The 18,549-nt window shown below is 51.2% G+C and overlaps 1 long non-coding RNA gene across 4 annotated transcripts; it reads left to right on the top strand.

Moving 5' to 3' along the window:
* The first annotated feature begins 828 nt into the window (after window positions 1–828).
* On the top strand, window positions 829–18,485 carry LOC139079284 (uncharacterized). Of its 4 annotated transcripts, XR_011532763.1 has the most exons (6): window positions 848–1,112; window positions 1,315–1,568; window positions 12,751–12,897; window positions 16,161–16,491; window positions 17,572–17,711; window positions 18,171–18,485. It is a non-coding gene; the product is annotated as an uncharacterized lncRNA (long non-coding RNA). The 4 variants fall into 4 exon arrangements; XR_011532764.1 differs by lacking the exons at window positions 16,161–16,491; window positions 17,572–17,711; window positions 18,171–18,485 and adding an exon at window positions 13,206–14,015 and having other exon boundaries at window positions 867–1,035; XR_011532762.1 differs by lacking the exons at window positions 12,751–12,897; window positions 16,161–16,491; window positions 17,572–17,711; window positions 18,171–18,485 and adding an exon at window positions 2,355–3,341 and having other exon boundaries at window positions 829–1,112.
* Window positions 18,486–18,549: the final 64 nt, after the last annotated feature.

Below are 18,549 nucleotides of genomic sequence, written 5' to 3'. Positions count from 1 at the left end.
CCTCTCTGGGTGACCCTGCGCTGGCTTTCTGTAAATCCTCCCTGTGGCAGATGGATGAACAGGGCGGGGTGGGGCGCAGTGAGTCAGTGAAGGGGGTTTGAAAGCTGTGATCAGGGCCTGGGAGGCAGACTGGAGCCAACGAGCCAGGCTGCTAGGGCTGCGGGGTGGTTAAGTCAACACAAGGATTAGCCCCGGTGATATTAGTCATGTTCTCTGTTCTCGCCTCCTGGAGCAGGCCCTTCTTGCACCCCACCCTCCCAGAGGACAACCACGGTTTCTCTGGCAGGGTCACCGAGAGGCTTGACCGCCTCCCCTGGTTCAACTAGTGACCAACTTGCTGCATGCACTTTGTTGCAAGGCCTCAGCTGTAGTCCCGGGTTTGCCCTTGCTTTTTTCGGAGGTGCAGGGGTCGCTGACCCAGGCCCTGCCGAGCCGGCCCCTGGAGCAGGGCCCCAGGAAGAAATGTTCAAGGAGGATTAATTCTTGAACGGATTCGTTTGACAGGGCCGTTAACGGTCCTCTCTTGCGTCTGCACCTCATCCAGGCGCCTCTCCCCCAGCACCTCTGGCGCCCTCCGAGCCCCTGGCGATTGCCCTTTCTCAGCCGCAGCCCGGGCCGCAGCAGGCGCCCCTCCCCACGGCCAGGCCTCTGTTCGGCGGCGCCCTCCGCTGGGAATCTCGCCCTTCCTCTCCCTCTTCGTCGTCCTTGGAGGCCCGAACCCACACCTTCAGGGCTCCTCCCACCGCCGGGCCCGGGCCACCAGGCCGTTAACCTCTGGGGGGATCCCAGCAGCTCTGCACCTCCTCCGGCCCGGGCCGGGGCGTGACTAGTGCTGCGCGCGTGCGCAGAGCCCTGAGCGGGGCCCAGGGAGGGGCCGGTTGCGCCCCCTCTCCCCAGAAAGGGGACAGATAGGGCGGCGGGAGAGGGGTTAAGATAAGGACTTCAAGAGCGAGTTTCTCCTCCCCACGTTGGGACGCTGGCCCTGGGTTCCCGACCCTCTGCGGGCGCGCATCTCGGGCCGTCGCCGGCGGGAGGGTGGGATGGGGCCTCGGGCGGCGCGCGCCGCGGTTCCCACCGGCTACATGCACATCCCTGCCCCACGAGAGCCCCGGGTGGGGACCGGGACGGGCTCGGCCCGCGGTGCTCCCGGGACGGTCACCGCGAGCAGAGGCCCCGCGGCCTGGGGAGCCGGCTGGCGCGGGCGCGGGCGCGGGTGGACCTCCCGGCCGGCAGGGGGCGCGAGGCGGGGATGCTGGCCCCGAGGGGTCCACGGATTTTGAGAACATTAAATTCGACTTCTTTTATGCTTTTCAGTGACCCACGCTGGTAAAACTCAAACAGGGCAGAAGCATTAAAATAACCACCCTCGTCCCACAGCCTTGCCTCGCGAAGGAATCCCGGCCTCCGGTTCGGGAGCATCCTCCCAGGCCTCCTCCAGAACATTCGCTCACACACGGATACTCAGGCTCGCAGACGTATACGGACGCACACGCATATGTACGCAGACACACGTGCACCCAGACTCACAGGAACACGCGGACACGTGGGAACGCTGATTACGTAAAGAGGTTGGTCAGAATATTCTGTGGTGTGGGTGTATTTATGCAGACAGAGTTTCTAGAGATGAATCAAGGCGCATTTGATTTTTACGGGTTTTGCTATAAGAAACCCCACCTCCTTTTCCGGCCCTCCTCCTGCCGCCCCATCAAAGGCATGTCGTGTTACCGGTCTGTCTCCCTCGCCGTGGGGCGTGGCGGAACTGAAGTTGCTAGGTGCAGGGTGGCCCGTGTCTAAACACTTCATGGCTGATGACACATTGCCAGGGCTGTTTGGCTGGTGGTGATGGGTTGCCCTGGGGTGTGGAAATGGGGTAGCATCCACCCCTCAAGATCCAGGAAGATGCCCTGGGCGTGAGAGCAAAGCCAAGGAGAGAAGTCTGAGGCCAGCTGCTGGACAGGACCCTTGACCTTCTTGAGGGAGGTGTCTGAGGCCTTTGGGGCTCTCTGGATTTGTGTGGGCCACAAGCATTGACTATCCCCTGAAAATGCAGTTACAACCAACTAAAATAGACCCCCCCCCCCAGAGACCCCTATGGAGAGGGCTCTCTCACGCCGGGGGTTTTCCGTGAACATGTGGGTGACCTGTTACTCTGCCTGGGTTCCACATTACCCCACGATCTGTTGAGTGCTGGGGAGTTCTCTTCAAATTCACTCTCCCCTGATGGGGGTGACCCTAACCACAGCAGGGCCGGGGCTTTGACTGGTTGACACTGACTCCCGAGGTGTGTGAGTGTGTGTGTTGGGGCGAGGGGGCTGCGCATCTTCCTGTCTCCCTGCCAGCATTCCCCTCCTCAGCTTCCTCTGTCTGTGGACCAGCTCCGCGCACCAGCTCTGAAGGTGTTTCCATTGGGTGAAGGCACTTGGTGGCCTTGCACGCTGCACGAGTTCTGAGCTTCAGAATGTGTCACTGCAGGCTGTCGGGTTCAGGAGCCAGTCTCACACAGGTGAATCCCGACAGGACCCACAGACAGATGAGGACGGAGACAGGAGGAGACTGAGTCTGCAGTGTGCCAACCCTGGGCTGCCCCTGTGCTTGGCTGCCACACTGTCTCACCTGGGTCTGGGCTGAGGACCTGGCCCTGGAGACCAAGGACATTCCAGAGCCTTGGTTTGGAATCCTCAGTTCCGTGGACGTGGATGTCCTCGTGGAGTGTGCACGAGCCAGACAGGCCTGGGCTGGAGCTCCTGCCTCTGCTCTCTGCGAGTCTGTTTCCCCACGGTCAGATGGGAGAGTGAGGGCTCCCAGCTTGCAGAAGGGCAGGAACTGGTGCTGTTGACCCGGGGTGGCACTGGCATGATCTGGAGAAGAACCTGGCTTCTGGTTTGGGGTTGGCCCCCACCCGTGAGGCTGGTACCTGTTTTGTCTGTGGACAGGTTATGCTGTGAGATTGTCTTTGCCGATAATTTATTTAACACAAGTTCACTGGGATTATAACAATTTCACAAGCCAGTAGCATACAGGATAATGTCTCTTAATAAGGCAATAAAGAAATAAAAAGGGGCTGGCCCTGCGGCCTAGTGGTTAAGTTTGGCACGCTCCACTTCGGCAGTCTGGGTTTGGTTCCTGGGCACAGACCTACACCACTTGTCAGCAGCCACACTGTGGCAGCAGCTCGCTCACAAAATAGAGGAAGATTGGCACAGATGTTACCTTAGGGCAAATCTTCCTCAGCAAAAAAAGAAAAAGAAAGAAATTGTATACTCCAAACCAATGATCGACTAATTACACTCTTGTTCCAGGCAAAGGGGAGAGGAAAGAAATAAAGTCCAAATTTACTTGAGGTGTCCCTTTCTCTGAGCTGATTCTTGGACAAGTCGACTTAGAGCTGACATCCAGCTGCCATTGCAAAGTGTAAGTCCCTTGTTGGTAGAGCACGTTGCTGGGGAACAAAGGCTGGTGTTGGTGGGCAAGATCATCTTCACGGGGTGCAGCACGGTTTTCACCATGCTAGCAAGGAGTCACCTTGCCAGGGCAGCAGCGAATATCCCAGGGTTTTTGGAGAGCTGTTTAGATCAGCGAAAGGTCGCCTTGCCCGCACCGAACGCTCTCAGTAAGTTCTCATGAGCTCTTGGTCTTTAAAGTCCAGCTATTCCCTGGCCACAGTTGCTCTGCCACAGTTCTTGTGGAGAAGACCCCAGCAGCACCTGTCACCTGCGCTCCTGTGTGCTTACGGACAACAAATGACGAATGTCAACGACGGCTTCCTGGCACGGCTTCCTCGGCGTGGACAACCTCACTCTTAGATGGGGCAGCTCCACTCTTGTCCTACATAAGTGGGCTTGAAGTCGCGTCAAACCGAGACACAGCAGCCCCGCGTCCCATGCTGCAGACGTCCACACCCGACTGGGGTGGTTTGTGTGCCGCATGCGGTTGGAATTCCTCCCCAGAAACAGCGCAGACTTCTCCAACCGGTTTTTATTTTGTCCTTAAGCCACATATTTGAAAATTACTTAATCAAAGAGGGTCATGAACTAAATCTCAGGCCTGGCTCTGGGGCCCCAGGAGGGGAGTTCGTGAACGTGGGCATCACTGGGCAGCTGATGGCTCCCTCCGGGTCCCTGTGCACGCCCTGTCTCGGTGGACTGGGTCTCCCACCTGGCCACGGCCATTGATTGAGGGCCTACTATGTGCCAGGCAAGGTCTTGGGTGTTTCCCACAAACGCTCTTGCGCACAACCACCCTGGGAAGGAGGGTGGCTACCCCCACTTTGCAAGTGAGGAAGCTAAAGCTCAGAGATGAAGTGGCTTGCCCTAGTTCACCCAGTGGGTGAGAGGCAGAGCTGGGATGTCAGATGCCAGATCCCACATCCTCTGTCTGTGTCCAGAGGCTGTCTGCCCCTCGGGCAGAACGGGAAGACCAAGACCACAGACGTAGTGACCTGTGTCACTGGGAGAGAGTGGAAGAGAGATGATCCTCTGGCTCAGGCAGACAAATCAGGGAAGCTTCTGGGAGGTGGCCCTCGGCCTTGGCATGAGGGATCTAGAGAGAGATGGGACGGCATGCAGGATAAGAGATTTGTGAATACAGGGAGGCAGTGGGGGTGATTGTGGGATGTGGCTGGAGGAGCGCACTCAGGCAGATGGGCCAGCGCTGGCCTGGTCTGGGCTCACTGGGACAGACTGGGGGCAGATTGTCCTGGGAGAGAGGCCAGCGTGGGCTGGGCGTGAGGGCCTGCGCCACCATCTTCCTGCGCACAGCGTCACCGGTGAGAAGTCTGTGGCCAGGCTGACTTGTTCTTTTGCAGGTAATTTATTTCCTGTCTCTTCTTGGAGGCTTTTGGGATTTTTCTCTTTGGGTGCTCAGAAATTTCTCTACGGTGTTCCTAGAGGGTGATGTCTGGCTTTTTTGTTGTTATTGTTTCATTTTGTGTTCACTTTTTAATTAAAGTGTGACGCATATAAAACACACACATCTTAAGCATACGGCTCGAGGAGCTTTTACGTTTGTCTCCGCTCACGTAACCACCACCTCAGTGCAGATGCAGACCACTGCTTCCAGGCCCCCTTCCATCCCCGGAGGAAACGATTAGCTTTGCCTGTTTTTGGACTGCCTGTGAATGGGAACATACAGTTGGGTACTTTTGCATACTTTTTAAAAATAATCTTTTAGAATTTGAGAACAGTTTTAGATTTACACAGTTACTGCGAAGATAATACGGAGAGTTCTTGCATACTGAGTGCCCGTTTCCCCTTTTATTAACATCTCAGTTAGTGCGGTAGATCTGTGAAAAGTGATAAACACTGATACACTGTTACTAACTAGACTCCATTCTTTATTTGGATTTCCTCAGTTTTCCCCTAATGTCCTTTTTCTGTCCCAAGATCCCGTCCAGGCCTCCACAGGACGTTCAGTCGTCATAGCTTCTCAGGCTCCTCTGGGCTGTGACAGTTGCTCTGACTTGCCTTGTTTGTGATGATCTTGGCAGTTTTTCAGAGGACTGGCTGGGTATTTTGTATAATATTTCTCAACTGGGATTTGTCTGATGTTTTTCTCCTGATGAGTCGAGTTACGGGTTTTGGGGAGGACTGCCACAGAGGCCGTCCTTAGAACATTGTACTGTGGGGGACTGGCATTGGCCACCCCAAGATATGTCTCTTTGGCACAAGGATTATTTGGGGCTGGTTACTTTTAATAAACTGCAGACGGGAAGGAGGCTCTGAGGAGTGGAACTTGCTTGCCCTTTGTTAGGAGACATTTACATTGTAAAGGAAATCTCCATCTGTAAAGATGTCTCCCTCTCTGTACCAGGAAGAAGGGGGGATGACCTTATCTTTAGAAACTCTTAATCAGTGCCAAAGGCAAGGACTTAAATCTGTGTTTGTTTATTGTACTTGTCTGGTAACCTCCTGTAACTGACTCCCCCCACCCCCAACATCCTCCTTTGTCTTTAGCTGGATATGATATTTAAGATGGGGGCTTCAGCCATTTTGGCGAGTTGTTCAGCTTGCCTGAGCCTCTCCCATGTATACATGTTATAAAGCTTTTTAAAATTTTCTCCTGTTATTCTGTCTCATGTGAATTTAATTCATTCTCCGGCCAGACGAACCCAGAGAGGGTAGAGGAAATGTCTTCCTCCCGTACAGTACCAAGGGTATGTCCGGTCGACATGACTGTCCTTGTTGACATTGACCTTGACCGCCAGGTTGAGGTGTGTTGGTCAGGTTTCTCCGCTGGAAAGTGGCCCCCCCGCCCCTGAGTCCTCTTTGGAAGGAGTCACTGTGCAGCCCCCACTGAGGAGTGGGGGGCTGGGCAGCCCCCTGAGGGATGGGCCTCTGCACAAAGGGTGTGGAATTCTTCTGCTGGGAGGTTTCTCTCTTCTCCTCCCTGTAGTTATTTACTCATTTATTTATATCAGTGTGGACTCGTGGATATCTATTTTATACTTTGGACTATAATCTGGTGCTACTTTGTTTGTTTGGTTGCTCAAATTGTTCTGGCCATTGGGAGCTCTTTCCGTTGGCCCTTGTGTCCTTTGACATACCCCTGTGTGTGTGTGTGTGTGTGTGTGTGTCTATCTGTGTGTGTGTATGTCTGTCTGTGTGTGTGTGTGTGTCTGTGTCTATCTGTGTGTGTGTATGTCTGTGTGTGTGTGTGTGTGTGTCTGTGTCTGTGTGTATGTGTACTGAGGACTTCCTTACTTTCTGGGGCTACGAGAGCCTCCAGGCTCCCTTTGTATATTCCCTGCCCCAGTCCTAGAATCTGCCATTTCTCCAAGGAGCCCTGGTTCTGTCACTGACTAATTGCCCCAGAAACTCAAGGATGGGTTTGGAAGCATTTAACTATTTTTCCAAATTGTTTTTTTCCCTTTGGTTATTTTAAGGAGATGCCATCACCAGCCTCCCTGACCACAGCAAGCCTCACCACGAGAGGCCTTGTTGTTAATGCTAAGGTCTCTCCAGGAGGAGCTTAGGCCTCTTATCGTAACCTGAAGTGTACGCGGAAGCGTGTTTTCCAACTGAGCCTGCGCAAGAGGATACCCACCTCTCCCTTTTGAATATTCATCCCCCATCCCAAATAAATGTCCCTGCTTCCCGTTGTCTGGGGACGCCATGACTCTGGAGATGATAGACAACTACTTCTGGCGGAGAGTCTGATTTAACTCGCTAGGAGGGACCCCCTTCGGTTTTGGTAACAGTTCCTTTTGCTGGAGAAGGGCTTTCTCCAGGGAGAAATCCAGATTGCATGTGACCACAGCTACTGGATCTGCCTGCTTTCAGGTGCTCTCAGGGGACAAAGCAAGGAGTTAGATGTGTGTCTGCTAACCCCTGTGTGTGCACATCTGCAACTGTTGATGATGAGGATCAGGGCTGCCCCAGGGAGAAGCCCAAGGTGACCTGCCCTACATACTGATCTGTATCATCCTCCGGGAGCATAGGATGTCCTGACTTAATCCGATCTGATCCTTATCTAAAGTTATAGGACCCCCCCGATAACTGGACCCCACCTACACTGACACCATTTTAATGACTTTTTTACATGATCTTTCCTTTGTCTTGTAAAGAAATAACTCACATACCTGTGCCTTATAAATTTAGCTTTAACCGTCAACACATTGCAGCTCTTACTGCCCATGGGTCCTGTCCCCATGCTACCCCATGCTGTGCTCTGAATAAAACAACACTAGTGCCAGACCTTGAGAGTCCAAGAAAGCTTTCTTTCTGCTCCTTGGCTCACTGAGCCCGCATCGTTTCTACATGTAACTCTTTGTATCTATATCAAGGCAAACATAAGTTTATATTGATCTCTTCCACTCGAATCCATTACCACAGGGAACATTGTAGCCTCTTCCCCTTGCTTATCTGTAATCTCCCGCTGCAACAGTCAGAAACCTGCCTCCCACCATCTGCTACTTGTTTACCCACTTCTTCAATTGCGGCACACGCGCAGTGGTTACAGAATTGTGAACTCGTGCTCCTGTGGGAAACAACCTTATCAACTAGAGTAAGTCCTCTTGCCTTTGGTCCTGTAGCCTCTACTCATTTCCAAAGTTACTTAGGTCAGCGCCTCATTCTCCCCTGCTCCTCAGTGAGGTTGTTTCCTACGTTTCTAACACAATTAGATTCGTTTCTCACTTTCTGCATTCAACCCTAGGATCCTTTTTTTTTTTTGAGGAAGATCAGCCCTGAGCTAACATCTGCTGCCAATCCTCCTGTTTGTTTTTGCTGAGGAAGACTGGCCCTGAGCTAACATCCCTGCCCATCTTCCTCCACTTTATATGTGGGATGCCTACCACAGCATGGCTTGACAAGCAGTGTGCAGGTCTGCACCTGGGATCTGAACCGGCGAACCCTGGGCTGCCAAAGTGGAACATGCAAACTTAACCACTGGGCCACCAGGCTGGCCCTGCTAGGATCCTTGACTCCTAAATGCTTTTTAAAAGTTTTCCATACATTAAGGGTCGCTCTTTGTGACATCAAGTTCCATAAGTTTTGACAAATGCTTATGTCTTATATTCATGATTATAGCCTCATACACAATAATTTCACCTCCTTAAAAATTCCCTTCTGCTTCCCCACCCCCAGCACCCCTGGCAACACTGTTCTCTTTATAGTCTTGATAGCTTTGCCTTTTCCAAAATGTTACACAGTTGGAATCTTACCATACGTAGCATTTTCAGTCTGGCTTCTTTCACTTAGTTGTATGCATGTAAGATTCGTCCATGTCTTTCATGGCTTGTTAGCTCATTTCTTTGTATCTCTGAACACCATTCCACTGAATGGCTGTAGCACCGTTTATCCATTCACCAATTGAAGGCCGTCTTGGTTGCTTCCAGTTTTAGGTAATCATAAATAAAGCTGCTGTAAACATTCCCATGCAGGTTCTTGTGTAGACGTAAGTTTTATAATCAGTTAGGTAAACACCTAGGAGTGCAAGTATTGGATTGTATGTTAAGACTATGTTTAGTTTTTTAAAGAAACTGTTGAACTGTCTTCCAAAGTGACTGTAGCATTTTGCATTCCCACCAGCAACGAATGAGAGTTCCTGTTGCTCCACATCCTTGTCAGCACTTGGTGTTGTCAGTGTTTTGGATTTTAGCCATTCTGATAGGCATGTAGTGCTATCTCATTATTGTTCTAAGTTGCATTTCCCTGAGGACAAATGATGTTGAGCATCTTTCCTATCCTTCTTTGTCATCGGTATGTCTTCCATGGTGATGTGTCTGTTCAGATCTTTGGCCTATTTGTTAATTGGGTTATTTGTTTTGTTACTGTTGACTTTTAAGAATTGTTTATATATTTTGGATACAAATCCTTTAACAGATATGTGTTTTGCAGATGTTTTCTCCCAGTCTGTGGCTTTGTCACTGACTAATTGCCCCGAGGAACTCAAGAGTGGGTTTGGAAGAATTTCCAAATTTTTTTTTTTTAAACAAAGATACTTTAAAAAAAAAAAAAATTGGCACCTGAGCTAACAACTGTTGCCAATCTTCTTTTTTTTTCTTCTCCTTCTCCCCAAAGCCCCCCAGTACATAGTTTTATATTCTAGTTGTGAGTGCCCCTACTTGTGCTATGTGGGATGCCACCTCAGCATGGCTTCATGAGCAGTGCCACGTCCGCGCCCAGGATCCGAACCAGCAAAACCCTGGGCCACCGAAGCAGAGCACGTGAACTTAACCACTCAGCCACGGGGCGGCCCCTTTTCCTTTTGTTATGTTAAGGAGACACAATCACCAATCTCCCTGAACCAGACCACACCTCACCATGAGAGCTCCGCCTATGACCTTTGCTTATTTTTAATCCTAAGACCTCTCCAGGAGGAGCTCAGGCCTTCTTCCCCTACCTGCAGTGTATGTGGAAGCCAGTTTTTCACCTGAGCCTGTGCAAGCAAATACCCTTCTCTCCCTTTTGAATATTCATTCCCCACCTGAAATAAAATGTCCCTGCCTCCCTTTGTTTGGGGACGCCATGACTTGGGAAATGATTCCGCATCTTCTCCTATTTGCTGCATACACCTCACTTTGTGAGACGACTGCTTCTGGTGAACGGTCTGATTGAACTCAGCAGGAGGGAACCCACTTTGGTTTCGGTAACAGTTTGTCTTTTCATTCTTTTAACAGTGTCTTTTACAGGGCAAAAGTTTTAAATAATAAAGTTGAAACTATAGTTTTTTCTCTTTCATGGATTGTACTGTTGGTATTGTATTTAAAAACTCATCACCAAATTCAAGGTCATGAAGATTTTTCTCCTATGTTTTCTTCAAGAAGTTTTATCATTTTGCATTTTACGTCTATGATCCTTTTTTTCTTTTTTTGAGGAAGATTAGCCCTGAGCTAACATCTACCGCCAATCCTCCTCTTTTTGCTGAGGAAGACTGGCCCTGAGCTAACACCCATGCCCATCTTCCTCTACTTTATATGTGGGACGTCTGCCACAGCATCGCTTGCCAAGCGGTATGCAGGTCCACACTTGAGATCCAAATCGGCGAACCCCCGGCCACTGAAGCAGAACGTGCAAACTTAACCGCTGTGCCACTGGGCTGGCCCTATGACCCATTTGAGTGAGTGTTTGTGTCAGGTCTGTGTCTAGCTCATTTATTCTTTTGCATGTGGGCATCCTGCGGTACCAGCACCGTCTGCTGAAGCCACTCTCCGTTCTCCACTGAATTGCCTTTGCTCTGCTGGCAAAGACCTGTTGACTCTAGCTGTGTGGGTCTATTTCTGGGCTTTCTATTCTGTTCCATTGATCTTTGCATCTGTTTTTTCACTCATGATGCATTGTCTTAAAATCTAGTAACATGAAGCCCCCAACTTTGTAGCTCTTTGGTATTGTGGTGCGTGGGCTCTGGATTGGCTCGTTCGCGTCTGGAAGGCACTCTCCCACACTAGCCATTTACCATCTCTAGGAACTGGTTAGCCCTGGGCGGGGCAGTCTCTTTGTGGTCACCAAGGCCCGGAGACGTCATAGCGTCAGAATTGCATAAAATAAAAAGGCACGTTGAATACAATTGGTCCTCTGCTGCCTTGACATCATGTTAAGGCATCTTTGAGGTGACGTTAGAGAGCAGGGCCTGTTTCCATGAACAGCATCGAAAACATTTTTCAGAGACTAGAAAGGAGGGACACCAGTGGAAATGTTAGGAGTGCTTCTAGGCTGGCCCGTGACTCAATTTCTCATTATATGGCATTACCCAAGAAAACAGATCTGAAATTTCCAGTCTCCAATAACAATATCTCAGACTTGTAGAGTGTGTCGAAAGTATAAGATAGCGGAGGGGTCCCCCGCTCAGAGGCAGGTGCCCCTGGGGGAGAGCAATAGCTCCATTAGTTTTCAGCCTGGCACAGACAGTAGTAACTTCCATCAGATTCCCTTAGGCTTGGGGGTGTGGGTGTGTACGTCTCAGCAGGGAGCAAGGAGCGTGCCAGGATCACGACCAAACAGGCAGTGAGCTCAAAAACGTAATAGATCCCTGCTCTCAAGGGAAGAAAAGCAATCCATGTCCACGTCCACTTCGTGCCTCGGCAGAGGCCGTCCATGGGTGTTACTGGGGCCAGGGTGAAGCTGTCTCTGGTGCAGGAAGAGATGTCATCTCTGGCAATGAGCTCCCAAGCCAGGGTGATGTCATCTGGGATGTGGGCCTGGGGTACACTTTCCAAGAGGGTCCCCACTCAGGCCAATGTGGGTCTGGTTCTTGTGACTGGTGTTGTGACAAGGCTGAGCTGGGACACCAACTTGAGCCTACAGGTGGGCCTTCCAATCAGGCCAATTACTCTGGGCCCTTCGCCTCAGTTGTTGGTTTCGTTGGTGGGAAAGTGGCAAGGTCGTTGGGTTGTGAGCCTCGTCTTAGCCAAACTTGATGCCTGTTTGAAACGATGGCTCCCTTGGAGGGTTCAGCCTCTGATTACAAACCAATGAAAGCTCCCAGGCCAACAGTAATGAGCCCCGTAGTCAACAGAATGGTGTGTGCCACTCTTGACGGGCTTTATGTTTCCTGTGTGTGTGTGTGTGTGTGTAAGTAAGTTTAGGCTCAAGTGGGTCCCCATCAGATGAGCAGCTGCCTGGCCCGTGGGCCCAGCTACCGTTAATGTGTCCCAGGAGAATGTGTGCCCTCACTCTGGCCTCCAGCCCTTATGGGATGAGAGCGAGATAGAAACTTTATAAGGGTGAGGGAGCTGTTATTAAAGCCCTCATAAGTAACGAGAAGGGGCAGATCCCCCATCCTCGGTGGTCCAGAGCCTCCACGGGCGGGAGGGGAGGTTGCCGAAGCCTCTACAGTGAGGGAGTCTCAGGCATTGATGGGAGGGCCTGTTGGGTTTAATTTGGACAGATTCTAGAGGCTTTTTTTTTTTTTTTTTTTTGAGGAAGATCAGCCCTGAGCTAACATCTGCTGCCAATCCTCCTCTTTTTGCCGAGGAAGACTGGCCCTGAGCTAACATCTGTGCCCATCTTCCTCTACTTTATATGTGGGCACCTGCCACAGCATGGCTTGCTGAGTGGTGCCATGTCTGAACCCAGGATCTGAACCGGTGAACCCTGGGCCGCTGAAGCAGAACGTGCGCACTTAACCACTGCGCCACCGGGCCAGCCCCAGATTCTAGAGGCTTTTAAGATGGGCTGATTTGTAAGTGGCAGCTTCAGTGAGGTTAAGTAAAATTTGTAAATGAGGAATATGGTGCCAGTAGAACCCAAAAAGGACTAAAAGATGTTGGACTTGTATATCCTTAATGAGCGTGTGAGATAAATCTCCTTGCAGGAGGATGTCATCAGCGCAGTGCCATCCCCGTGCTCTTGGAGGACGGCGGCTGCAGTGAAGATCCCATCTGCAGAGATGGCGTGTGAGGGCGTAGCTGTCGCAGTGCCCCACGGGCAGCCTGGCAGAGCTGTGTGTGTCCCTTCGGAGGTAAAGGCAAGCTTCAGCTGAGAACCTGTTGAAACAGGCACTAAATGGAATGTATTCGCCAAATCTATAAGAGCAAAATGTGTACTGGGGTGGAGGCTGGGTGGAGGTAGTGATCGTAACAGCATTGGATGCTGGGCGTGGGGGTCTGAGTGGATCGGACGACAGCATTACTGTTGCAGTGGGTCCACCAGGAGGCGCCGTAGGGATAACCACCGCTTTATTAGTCAGGTTTCATGTAAGTGTTACTCCCCGGAGGCCCTGTTTCACTTACATTGGGCCATATTAACTTTTTTTTTTTTTTTGAGGAGGATTAGCCCTGGGCTGACTACTGCCAGTCCTCCTCTTTTTGCTGAGGAAGACTGGCCCTGAACTAACATCCATGCCCATCTTCCTCTACTTTATATGTGGGACGCCTACCACAGCATGGTGTGCCAAGCGGTGCCATGTCTGCACCTGGGATCCCAACCGGTGAACCCCGCCCGCTGAGAAGCGGAACGTGCGAACTTAACCACTGCACCACCAGGCCGGCCCCTTATATTAACTATTTTAACTGGGGGTCCAGTTAATCAAGCCAGTTTGTCAATGCCAAAAACTTACTTTAATTTTAATTTATTATTCTTTGTGTTAGCGCATCTTTGCCTGATGTGGGATATTTTTGGACAAAGAGTACTATGACTATGGGAAATTAGGCAAGGCTGCGGTTCGAGTGAGGTCTGTCTGTTTTCCCTCTGTTTTATATTTAGTGACTTCCCAAGGTGATAGGGACTACGATGTTTACGTCTAGTGGGATCCCCAGCTGTGACTCTCCTTTGAGCCCCAGTGTTGATTAAGGCCGTGAAGTTTGTCAATGGGTGCATCTTAGCAAATAATTTAGCACCTACGTGCACCCAAGCCAACTGGCACATTTAAAAATCTTTTTGTTATATAAATTATTTTTGTATATAGATAAATTCTGTTGTATATTTGTTATGTATAATTATTATACATATAATTTGTTATGTTGATTTTTAGCATATAAACTTTGGATTTCCAATTAGGTCAATTTATGGACCTTTGTTTTAATATATGTAAAATTTATTTATTATATATTTTGTAGCTGTATTAAAAATATTGAAAAATGGATAATATATTTATTCGCCTTTTGCTTTCTTCCCCTGTATCTAGGGGGAGTTTTCCTCCCCCCCTTTTTTCCTGTTTCAGGCTTTTAGCTCCCATCTTGGGCTGATAGGGAAAAGGGAGCAGGGAGACGGGGCCCAGTGCCTGCCTCTAGGCAGCAGCCGAGACCTGGGATGGCCCCTTCTTCCTGTCTCTCCCTCCTCCTCGTTCCCTTCTTTCCCCTCCCCATTCTCACCCTCCTCCTCCCCCGCCTTCCCCTCCTCCCACCTCCCCCTTCTTCTCCTCCTCTTCTCCCTTCTTTCCCCCTTTCTTCTCCTTCCCCAAGATCTGCAAGGATGTGACCCCTCCTACCCTACTGGGTCAGGGGAAGAATCCAGAAGGCAGCAAGGCAAACACACAACAGTTTCAACCCTTGCCACAGCACCTCAGGGTGCCACAGCCTCTGAGGTGGCGGCCCCCGCCCCGACTCATGTGGGGTTCATGGCTCACGGGCTCCTCTGAGGAGCACTCCCTCGGCTCCCCGGGGCAGGCCGAAAGGTAGAGAGCGTGGCACCTCGGTGTGCCTGGGACACGGTCAGCGCTGCCTGGTCCGGCCCGGCCACCACACTTGGAGGGAAGTCACACTCGTCTTCCTTTGGAGGTGCCTTTCCTAAACGTGGCTAGTCCACCAAGAAAAACAGATGCCCGAGCACGTCCTCCTGGGATCCAGGCGAGTGACGGCTCAGACCAGCACTCGAGGAGGCCTCGGCTTTGGAGTTCTAAATGGGGATCCACAGCCGCACCTGGCAAACGCACCAGCAGCCATCACGCCAAGGGCAAGCGGTGCCAGCAGGCAGCGGCACCCTCCCGGTCTGCCACTGGCGTCTGGTGGAACCAGTCAGTGAGGCGAGAGCCATCCAGTGGCTTATCCTTCTAGTTTGATGCCAAACCACCTGCTTGCTGTACTGAGGGTTTTAAAACGTAGGTTTTATTATTATTCAGGTATGGTGAGGCCAAGCGATCAGGAGACAACTGCCATTGGCCAGATGGCTTGTTCTGTATGGTTCTTAGGAGGCAGGGCACAGCACGCCCAGCAGGGCCACGTGGGGCAGCACCAGGTCAGCCAGGGGCAGAGGGAGTGAGGGGAGGCTCTGCAGGAGCTGTGGTCCCACGGGGGAGGAGCTGTGAGTCAGGGGAAGCAGGCTTACGATTGGCTGGTTGGAACAAGTTCATTCCAGCTACCTGTCGAGTTGGCAGGTACCCAGCCCTGGGCTGACCCGGGCAGGGGAATGTGGGCCCTGAGTGGGACAGCGGCTGGAGAAGGCAGTGGCAGAGGCAGATGTGGCCTCAGGATTGGTGAGTTTGCATGTGAAAGGTGTGCTCCCAGGCTAGGCATTTACTGTCCCTATGAAATGGCCAGCACCGGGAGGGACAGGCTCTGCAGGGTCAGCGACACCGAAAGACGTCACAGCCTCAGAAATATGGAAAATAAAAAGGCACGAGTAACACGCCGTCTGGGTGTGTGTATCGGTCCCTCCTGTTGGATCGCTCTACGTCATTCCAGCGTGCGGATCCAGCACGAGGTGTCTGCCTGGTCTCCCGTGGCTGGAGCTGGGGGTGTCTCCAGCATTAGGCTCTGGGGAATGACGCTGCCTCGGATCCTCCCGCGCATGTCTTTGGTGGATATATATATTTTCATTTCTTTGGGCTGAAGTGTGAAATTCCTGGATTGTAAGGCCAATGTATGTGGAGCTTCAGGAGATATTGCCATAGGGTTTTCCAAAGTGGTCGAAGCAAGTTTTAATCTTGTTGACACATTTGAGCCTGGTCTGAAGACTCGTGTCTTTCTTCTGGTCTGGGGAACCCTCATTTATTACTTGTTTAACGTGACTCATTCCTTCTTCCATTTAGCAAGTCATTATGGAGGGCATCTCCTGGTCTAGCCGTTAGGGTTACCAGGGGTGAACCCAGAAGAACAACACACGCTCGGCGGGGGGACAGACAAGCAAGTAAATAAATATAGGCTATAAAAGTTTATTTCAGATAGGGATAATCATACTCACATGTAATTATATTATAATTATAGTGTCAGCGAGAGATGACTTCTGTGAAGAAAACAAGGTGGCGTAGAGCTAAATGTCACCTCTCCTCCATTTTCTCTATTCTAGAAATCTTGTTAGACGGATGCTGGGACTCTGCACCTCCTTCCAAGTCGAGTTTCTTTCATGTGCTTCCATCCCAGTCGAGGGCTGGTGTTTTTTTTTGAGGAAGATTAGTCCTGAGCTAACTGCTGCCAATCCTCCTCTTTTTGCTGAGGAAGACTGGCCCTGAGCTAACCTCCGTGCCCATCTTCCTCTACTTTATACGTGGCATGCCTACCACAGCATGGCTTGCCAAGCAGTGCCATATCCACACCCAGGATCTGAACCGCCGAACCCTGGGCCACCGAAGCGGAACATGTGCATTTAACTGCTGTGCCACCGGGCAGGCCGCATGAAGGTTGTTTTTTAACAAGCAGTTTATAAACGTTCATCTCTGGTTTGCTTATTTGTTTATTTTAATGGATGAAATAGCCTTTGGAGTCCCTTGGGAGATGTCACTCTCATTCCTCAGTCCGCTTCTGCCGTCTCCAATGGCTGTTTTGCTGGGTGGGAAGTCCTACTCTTTCCTGGGGTGGGCGCCCGTCTTTGGTGGGGTCACTGCCCTCTGATGCTGGCCGACGCTGGGTCACGGGCTGTCAGGCAGCTGGCTCCAGGGCGGGCTGGGAAGGGCTGGATGGAATGCATTCTGGCCTGTTTTCTGCAAACATGGGGCAAAGAGGACTTTCTGCTGGGGAAGCAAACACAGTTAGGACTTGTGGGCGCAGGTGCTCCCTGCTCCTCACAGACACCAGAGCCCTCTGACCAAGGGCCCTCCTGAGAGTCAGGGAACCCCACCAGGGCTGGCACCCAGCCCAGCGAAGTCGGGCCTGGAAGGTGTGCAGGAGCCCCCGTCAGCTTCCTCGGCTTCCATCCACCAGAGTCCCTGTTTTCCAGTTCTGTTAGGAATTTAACGACAGCTCTACACATATATATGTGTTTAAAAAAATACTTCCTTTTAAAAATAAACTTTATTCTTTATTTATTCATTTGCTCAGGAAGATTGGCCCTGAGCTAACATCTGTGCCCATCTTCCTCTATTTTATGTGGGATGCTTGATGAGCGGTGCCAGGTCTGCATCCAGGATCCAAACCCCCGAACTGGGGCCATCAAAGTGGAGCGGGCCGAACTTAACCACCATGCCACCACGCTGGCCCCAAAATAAACTTTATTTTTAACAACAGTTTTAAATTTACAGAAAAATTGTGAAAATAGTATTCATAGTTCATATAGCTTCCACATTCAATTTCCTTTATTTTAATATCTTATAACAGTATGGTGCATTTGTTACAAGAATGAACCAATATTAATACACTATTACTAATTCAGGTCTATACTTTATTCAGATTCCCTTAGTTTTTACCTAATGCCCTGTTTCTAGTCGGGGATCCCACCCAGGACACCACGTTACAGACGAGGATGTCTTCTCTTCCGTTTCTAGGACTGGGGACGTGGTGGGGCTGTGCCGTGTGCTGGAAGCAAGCTCCCCATCTTGGAGCTGAGTTTCTATGGTCCAAGCAGACAATTTTCTCATCTGTAAAATGAAAGCATTGTGCTGGTTTCAACTGGCGGAGCCCTGGGGTAGGTGTCTGGGTGGAGGGAGTGGCAGGGACGGTGGTGTCCCGGAGGCTAGAGCTGGGACCCGGGTCGCACTGAGCTCAAGGTGGGGGCCAGCACTCTGGCTTTGGCTTTTCAAGTCAAAAAGAAGGTTCGCTGCTTATTTCAAGGTCCTTTTCATCTCTGAGCCTCAGTTTCCCCATCTGTACAGTGGTGGCTGGTGGGATGACTTCTGAGGGTCCCTCTGCCTGGGATTAGAGGAGGTTGTGCCGGGGAGAGTACTGAGCTCTGTTTCTGGAGTGTGCATGCGGGGCCCCATGACCCTGTTGGGTGCTGAATGGGGTGGTGGCAATGCTAGGCTGTGAGGGTCTCCCTGTCCGGCAGGAATCCAGCCTCTGTGTCCACTCATTTCCCACATCTCACCCAGGGGCAGGCGGCTGGAGGTCACCGGATGCCCACACAGTCACCTTTCTTCTCTGCTAGGCCTACCTTTGGCCCTGGGTGGAGCGAGGCCTGCCAAGAGTACAACACCCGTGACCACGGACTTCTCCTGGAGAGAAGCTCCCCATGATTCCCTGCCTGCCTTGTGGTGGCTTTGGCTGCCAGGCCAGTCTGCTACCCAGGCGGCTCCCAGCACAGGCCAGGCTCCAGTCCTCGGGTCCACCAGGTACACCCTCCAAAGTGCCAAAGGAGGGAGAGGAAGAAGAGACAATGTCCTGAGAAGATGAAAATGAGGAGCCCGGTGCCCCACTCCCCCGGACCAGACTCTCCATTCCAACAATGTCCAGGTTCTTCCAAGGTTCTGAGCGTTTGTGTCTTCTGTTCCCTCTATCACCAACGCCCTCCTCCCTTTTTAGCAGTT

This window comes from Equus przewalskii, chromosome 25 (genome assembly GCF_037783145.1).
Source record: "Equus przewalskii isolate Varuska chromosome 25, EquPr2, whole genome shotgun sequence".
Taxonomy (NCBI): domain Eukaryota; kingdom Metazoa; phylum Chordata; class Mammalia; order Perissodactyla; family Equidae; genus Equus; species Equus przewalskii.
Note: the sequence above shows the minus strand (reverse complement) of the source record. Positions and strands in the feature narration are given on the sequence as shown.